Here is a 6,010-nt window from a genome sequence, read left to right as displayed (position 1 = left end):
GAGCAGGTCCCAGGCCTGGCTTCTCCCTGCCTGGCTGGGGGCCTGGCCTGACCTGGGAGCTCCAGGGGCTGCTGCCCCTCCCCGAGGCCAGCTGGGTAGGTAGGTGATAGAGCTGCTCAGCCCCTGTTGGTGGCTGGCCCAGATCTTCTGTCACCAGGGAAGGCACGGGGAGGCTGGGCTTCCAGAAGGAGTCAGAGAGAAGGCTTCTGGACGCCACATCCAGGGAGATGGGCCAGCCAGGCCACCAGGAGTCACACACCAGGAGGCGGGAAGCTTTCGTCCCCCCAACCCACAGGCACACAGGGCGGTGGCACTGAAGACGCTGTGCGGGGAGGAGGGCCTTGAAGGAGGCCAGCAGGATGATCACCATATTAGGAAAAGGGCCCAGGAGATGGCACAGGCTGCCTCTGACTCGCAGGTGTCCCTGTGTGATGGTGGTAACAGTCCCAGCTCGAGGGTGTTCCTCATCTGACGAGAGGCAGAGCCCCTGTCTCAGGGTATGCACACCCTGGCCCTGAAGGGAGAAACGCAGTCTCTGCCCTCGGGAGCCTCCTGCCTGGCGCGGAGTCCGATGGCACCCACTTCCTCTACCTGTGGATTCAGGATCTCACTGTGTCAAACAACACTGACCTCAAACTCCCGGACTCAGTGATTGCGTCTCAGGCTTCGGAAGAGCTGGGGCTACAGGTGTGCACCCGCCATGCCGAACTGGGGGTGCATGTGTGCTGCACGGTCTGAGAGAGGGTTTCACTGTGTATCCCAGGCTGCCCTTGAACCTTCAGTAATCCTCCTGCCTCAGCCTCCTGAGTGCTGAGATTACAGGGGTGCGCCACCATGCCTGGCTTGCAAATGTACACATTTGTTTGTTTTTGTGGTGCTGAGGAACAAACCCAGGGCCTTGCACAAACCAGGGAAGCAATCTGTCATGAAGCCACACCCCGAACCCTACAGTCAAGGAGTCCGGACTGAGCAGACAGCGCAGAGACCCTAGATAATATACGCTGAGTGAGAGCCCCAGGGGTCAGGGAAAGGCCACAGAAGCTGAACCCTAAGGGCAGCAAGTTAACTGACTGCAGGAAGAGTGTTGGGGGCCTGGAGGGGGAGGGGCAGAGCCAGCTTGCCGAGCCTCTGGATCTGGAAGCCAGTGGGGCGGGAAGGAGCCGCAGGAGACACGGGTCAGGCCTTGTGAGGAGTCTGGCGGAGGGGTCTGGACAGCGTCCTCCTGCTCTGGAAACCCTGGAGGAGGAGTTGGAGCTGCGAGCCTGGGGTTTTGTTGTTTGTTTCTGGTGCTGAACCTGTGTTCAGCTGTGCTCCCAGCGTCCAGGTTATGGTTCAGGAAGCATTTCAGGAGGCTGGAAGTGACCACTGCTGACCCAGCCCTCTCCGGGGGATGGGACACAAATCCTTAAAGGTCCCTCTGCACCCTGCTCCCTGCACTGCAGAATACCCATTCTGCCTCCTGATCCTCACCTCCATCCTCCCTCTGATTCACCCCAGAGAGTTTCCCATCCTTTCTCTGGTATCAGGGAATTGGGTGTGACCCACTCGGTGTGACCCCCAACCAGCCTGCTCACAAATCTCCCAGATGTTCCACTCCTTCTACCACAGGACATTTTCACCTGCTGCCCCTCTGTCTGGCACCCTCTTTCCAGCCAAGCTGCCTCAGACCAGGGCTCCCTTGGGAAAAACCCAGAGTTCCGAAATCAGGCTTCCAGACAGTAGCTTCACAAACCACCATATTTCATTCCGACCACTTCCTCTCTCTCTTTGGAATTAGGCGCCCCCTGAACGATTATTTGGTTACCGCAAACTCCAGGAATCCAGAGATACACTCTGGGTTTGCTCACCCTCTGATCCTCCGCCCCTCGCCTGACAGAGTCAGCGCTGCCCAATGGGAGATGACACAAGAGATGCATGTGCGACTTAAAGTGATTTAGTAATCACACTGCACGAGCAAAAAAACCTAAACGCTATGTGTTTTCTTCTTACATTGCACTCGTCACGTTTCAAGGGCTCAGCAGTGGAGACGGCAGGGCTGTAAGGATTCACTGGTTCTGAGCCCCCGGGGACTGTCCTGCTTCCTCCTGTGTCATCGGTGTCCTCGGCATCCTGCCCCTGCGTCCTCTAGGTGTCAGCCCCACCCGGGCTCTGACCCACCCAGAGCCTTCCATCCGCCACCTCTGTCAAGGCCAGGGAGCTACGCCGACATGGGACAGTGTGGGCAGCTCTGCACCCGTGCTCCCGGGGAAGAAGGGGCTGGGCCAGAGCTGGAGGTCAGGGGGTGCTGTCTCCCATGGTGCTCTGGGCTGGGGTCTGCAGACCATATGCCTGGGGGGCCGCTCTTCGGGTAATGCAAAGCAGATCCCTCCGCCACTCAGTGGCAGCTGGTAGGCACAAGGCCAGGGGACCAGGCCAGGCCCCAGGCATCTGGCTGCAGCAGATCCGAGGCCAGCAAGGCTCCCTCTTCAGCCTCCTGTTGCCCACTCCTGCCAGCGGCCCTGCCCTCCAGCTGACCGATGTTGGCTCCCCTCTGTGGTCCTGCCTGGGCCGGACCCACAGTCCAAGGCCCGCCCGGGCTCCATGGCCCTCCTCAGCCCCACATGCAGAGTGAGTCCCTCCAGGACCCGAAGTTAGGGGTTCCCACAGTCACCCCCATTTCCCAGGATGCTTCTGCAGAGCTATCCACCTCTCCCAGCCCCAGAACCATCCCAGTGCTGGGACCAGTGGCCTTTCCCAAGGTCTGCAGCACAGAGGACTGGCCAGGAGCATTCCAGCCCTCACCCTCCATGCCTCCTGGGACTCTGAGCACTGCCCTCTTCCCACAGCATCCGGGCACTTCCCAGCCCTGGTGCTCCTTTCCCGGCAATCCCCGTTCCAGCTGCTGCCAGCAACATTCTCCAAGGGCTCCCGGGAGAGGTGGGTCCAGGTCTCCTCCCTGGGCCCTGGGCCTGGACGGCTCCCTTTGGAAAGCCCAGGAACCTCTGCACCCTCCTCCCATATTCTAGTGATTCATGGGTTTTTCAGGGACTTTCTGGATCAGCCAACAGGCCCTGGAGCCCCCTGACAAGCCCTTGGCTTGGGGTTCAGCATCCATCTTTGGGGCCCCCAGCAGCAGCCCAGATGGTTCTCATTCTAGTCCTGCAGCCCCTGGGATGCCAGCACCGCACACAGGATGTGAAGGACAGGACACAGGGCCCCTGGCTTCTATTCATACTGCTGGAGCCAAGGGCGGCCACCCATGGCCTTCCGGAGGATGATGGGGGGGCGGGCGGGAGCCGGCCACCTGGGAGTCCCCCCTCCTCGCTGCCTACACTAGTCAGCGCCTCTGTGCTGCACCTGGGTGTGGGGGACCCAACACAGGGTGGCTTAGTGAATTTATTACGCACCAGAAGTGGGAAGTCCAGCCAGGCGTGGTGGTGCACACCTGAAATCCCATCACTCAGGAGACTGAGGCAAGAGAACTGCCTTGAGTTTGAGGCCAACCTGGGTTATGTAGTGAGTTCAGGGTCAGCCTGAATTGCATAGTGACAAACACAAAAAAAGTGTCTCAAAAAAAAAAAAAAAAAGTGTCTCAATGGCACAAGCACCTGCCTGGCAAGCTCGAGGTTATGAGTTCGATCCCCGGTATCCTCTCCCCCTCAGAAAAAACCAAGTGGGAGAAGGCTGGGAGAAGGCTGGGCCTAGCAACATCTCCAGGACCTGTCTGTCTTGCTTCTTCTCAAGTCCGTTTCCTAACTGGACTTCTCCCTGTGGTGGGAGAGACTTTCAGGGCTTCAGGCTCAAGACCTTGGAAAGGAGCATACTTGGTCCCCAAAGTCCCCAGTGTCTAAGGTGGAGGTCACAAGCTCCGTCACCAGCTAAGCGCCGTCACCCTATCTGAAGCAACAGGACTGAGTGGGGGAAATCCAGGTTAGGCTGCCAACAGAGGTCTCCAACACCAAAAATGTGGCCCCATCCTGGCTCAACCCAGGGGCTCCTTCCTCCTTACCAGGCAACCTGAGAGTGGTTTTCTGGCAGGAACCCCTGCGAAGCACGTGGGTTTGGGGGTCCAAGGCCACTGAGGAGGTATTGGGCTTCCCAGGAAGAAGTCTTGGTGGCTGCAGGGACCCAAGAGAGCTGTGCTGGGAAGGTATGCGGGTTGATCGGTGGGGACTGGACAGGATTTGGGGTGTGGGGATGAAAGAGGGGGCACAGAACATCACACAAGGAACAGGCTAACTTTGACCCCCTGATGGTCGTGGGAATGAACTGAGGAACTAGGCCTGGTTCGGCAAGGACTCTGTGAATTTAGGCTAAATGCAGAGCTATTGAGGTTGCCTGGAGAGACAATGTCCTGGAAGGACCTGAGGCCAGTGGACCAGCTGTGCAGTGACCACCTCAGGAGGGGAGGAAGGCGGGGAAGCGACTCAGGAAAGACCAAGCAGCAGGCCCGGGCCTGCGCTGGCACCAGCATGGCTGAGGACAGTCAGGATGTACCCTGAGTGCCAACCTTGGTGGCTGGGGTTCCGGAGCTGGTCACAGAAATGGGTGCTCTGGAGGGGAGGTGGCTTTTGGGGAGACCATGCACACGAGAGGTGGAGAGGCCTGCAGACCACGCCGGGGAGAGGGCAGGGGCACTGGGCTGTCCATGTTGGGGTGCAGGGACTCCTGGGCCCCCGGTGGACAGTCCTGATCTGGCTGCCAGCCGTGGGCTGAGGCCTCCCGGCACTGAGGAGGCCTGGATCCTGCAGCTCCCAGGAAGCCTAAGACAGGAGGCAGCACAGGAGTCCCAGGCTGGACGAGCAGGGCCCAGGGAGAGGAAGGTAGGGAGGACGGCGGATCCCCGGGGTCCGGGGCTGAGTCAGGGGGGAACGCTGGAGGACCCCGAGCTGCGCAGGCTCTCCTGGAACTCCACAGACTGTGCAGCTCCATGGCCTCGGGCTCTTTGGCCAGTGGAGGAGTCGCTGCCTTCGGGCCTGAGGATCGGGCTCCTCATGTCCTGCCCACCCCCATGTCACCGTCCCGACACTTCCCAGGAGCGCCGGTCCAGACGGACAGAAAATGACCCCAGAGCTCTGTGAGGCTGTGCTCTGCCAGGAGCCCCTCAGCCCAGCCCTGCCATCTAGGGCCGCACATGGGCTGGCACGTGCCCAGAGGGTGCCCCATGCTTGGCAGGCTGGGGCCTGCTCACGCTTCCCGGGCAGCTGCCAGGAGACCCTGGGGCTGGGCAAACCCAGCAGTGACTCAGGTGAGGGCGGGGTGAGAGGGAAGCTGCCATCCTGGCCAGGCCGGGGCACCGCACCCTGCCAGCTGCCAGGGCAGTGGAGAGAGCCGGGCAGGTTGGCAGTGCCACAGAAGCTGTCCCAGGGGATCCAAAGTGGAGTTGTGCCCACTGAGCACAGGGGTGCAGCCACCATCTGGGCCCAGGGAGCCCTATTCTTCAGGCCTGCAGCAGGCAGAGGGGTCACCGGCCCAGGAGACAGGTCTCAGTGTGGGGGAGAGGACTGGGGAGCCCACTGGGGCCCTAGGAGACAGGGAGCCAATACAGCTGCCTGTTAAGGGGGACCTGGAGACACAGTTTAGGGACCCCAGATGACATCTGTGCAGCACTTGCGAAGCACTTTCATAGCTGAAGGCTCATGCAGTCTGGGCAGAGGGGCCCGCTTGGGCCACCATACAGATGAGGACTCTGGGACCCAGAGAATTGCCCCAGGACATCTAAGAGGAGGTGGCAAAGCCAAGCTGGGAGCACACAACCCCCCAGCACTTACTCCTCCTGTTCTCTGCCCCGGGCCAGCCTGGCTCTGGGAGGCTGAGGCAGGGATGGAAAGAGGGGAGACCCGGGGAGCAGAGCCCAGGTGGGGGCTTGAACTCGGAGAAGGGACACAGGGTGAAATAAAAACGCCCCACTTCCATTCTCCCGGGGCTCACTCCCCGGCCAGCATCCCGAAAAGAGTGGCAGGGACAGCTGGAGGCCACGAGGCAAGGAGAAAGGGGATCCTGGTTCGGAGCCTGGCGCCTTAAGCTCGCC

Source organism: Cavia porcellus, unplaced genomic scaffold, assembly GCF_034190915.1.
Source record: "Cavia porcellus strain 051 isolate PalLab524CR breed Dunkin Hartley unplaced genomic scaffold, mCavPor4.1 scaffold_6, whole genome shotgun sequence".
NCBI lineage: Eukaryota > Metazoa > Chordata > Mammalia > Rodentia > Caviidae > Cavia > Cavia porcellus.
The sequence above is the reverse complement of the archived record's forward strand: the minus strand, read 5'-3'. Positions refer to the sequence as shown.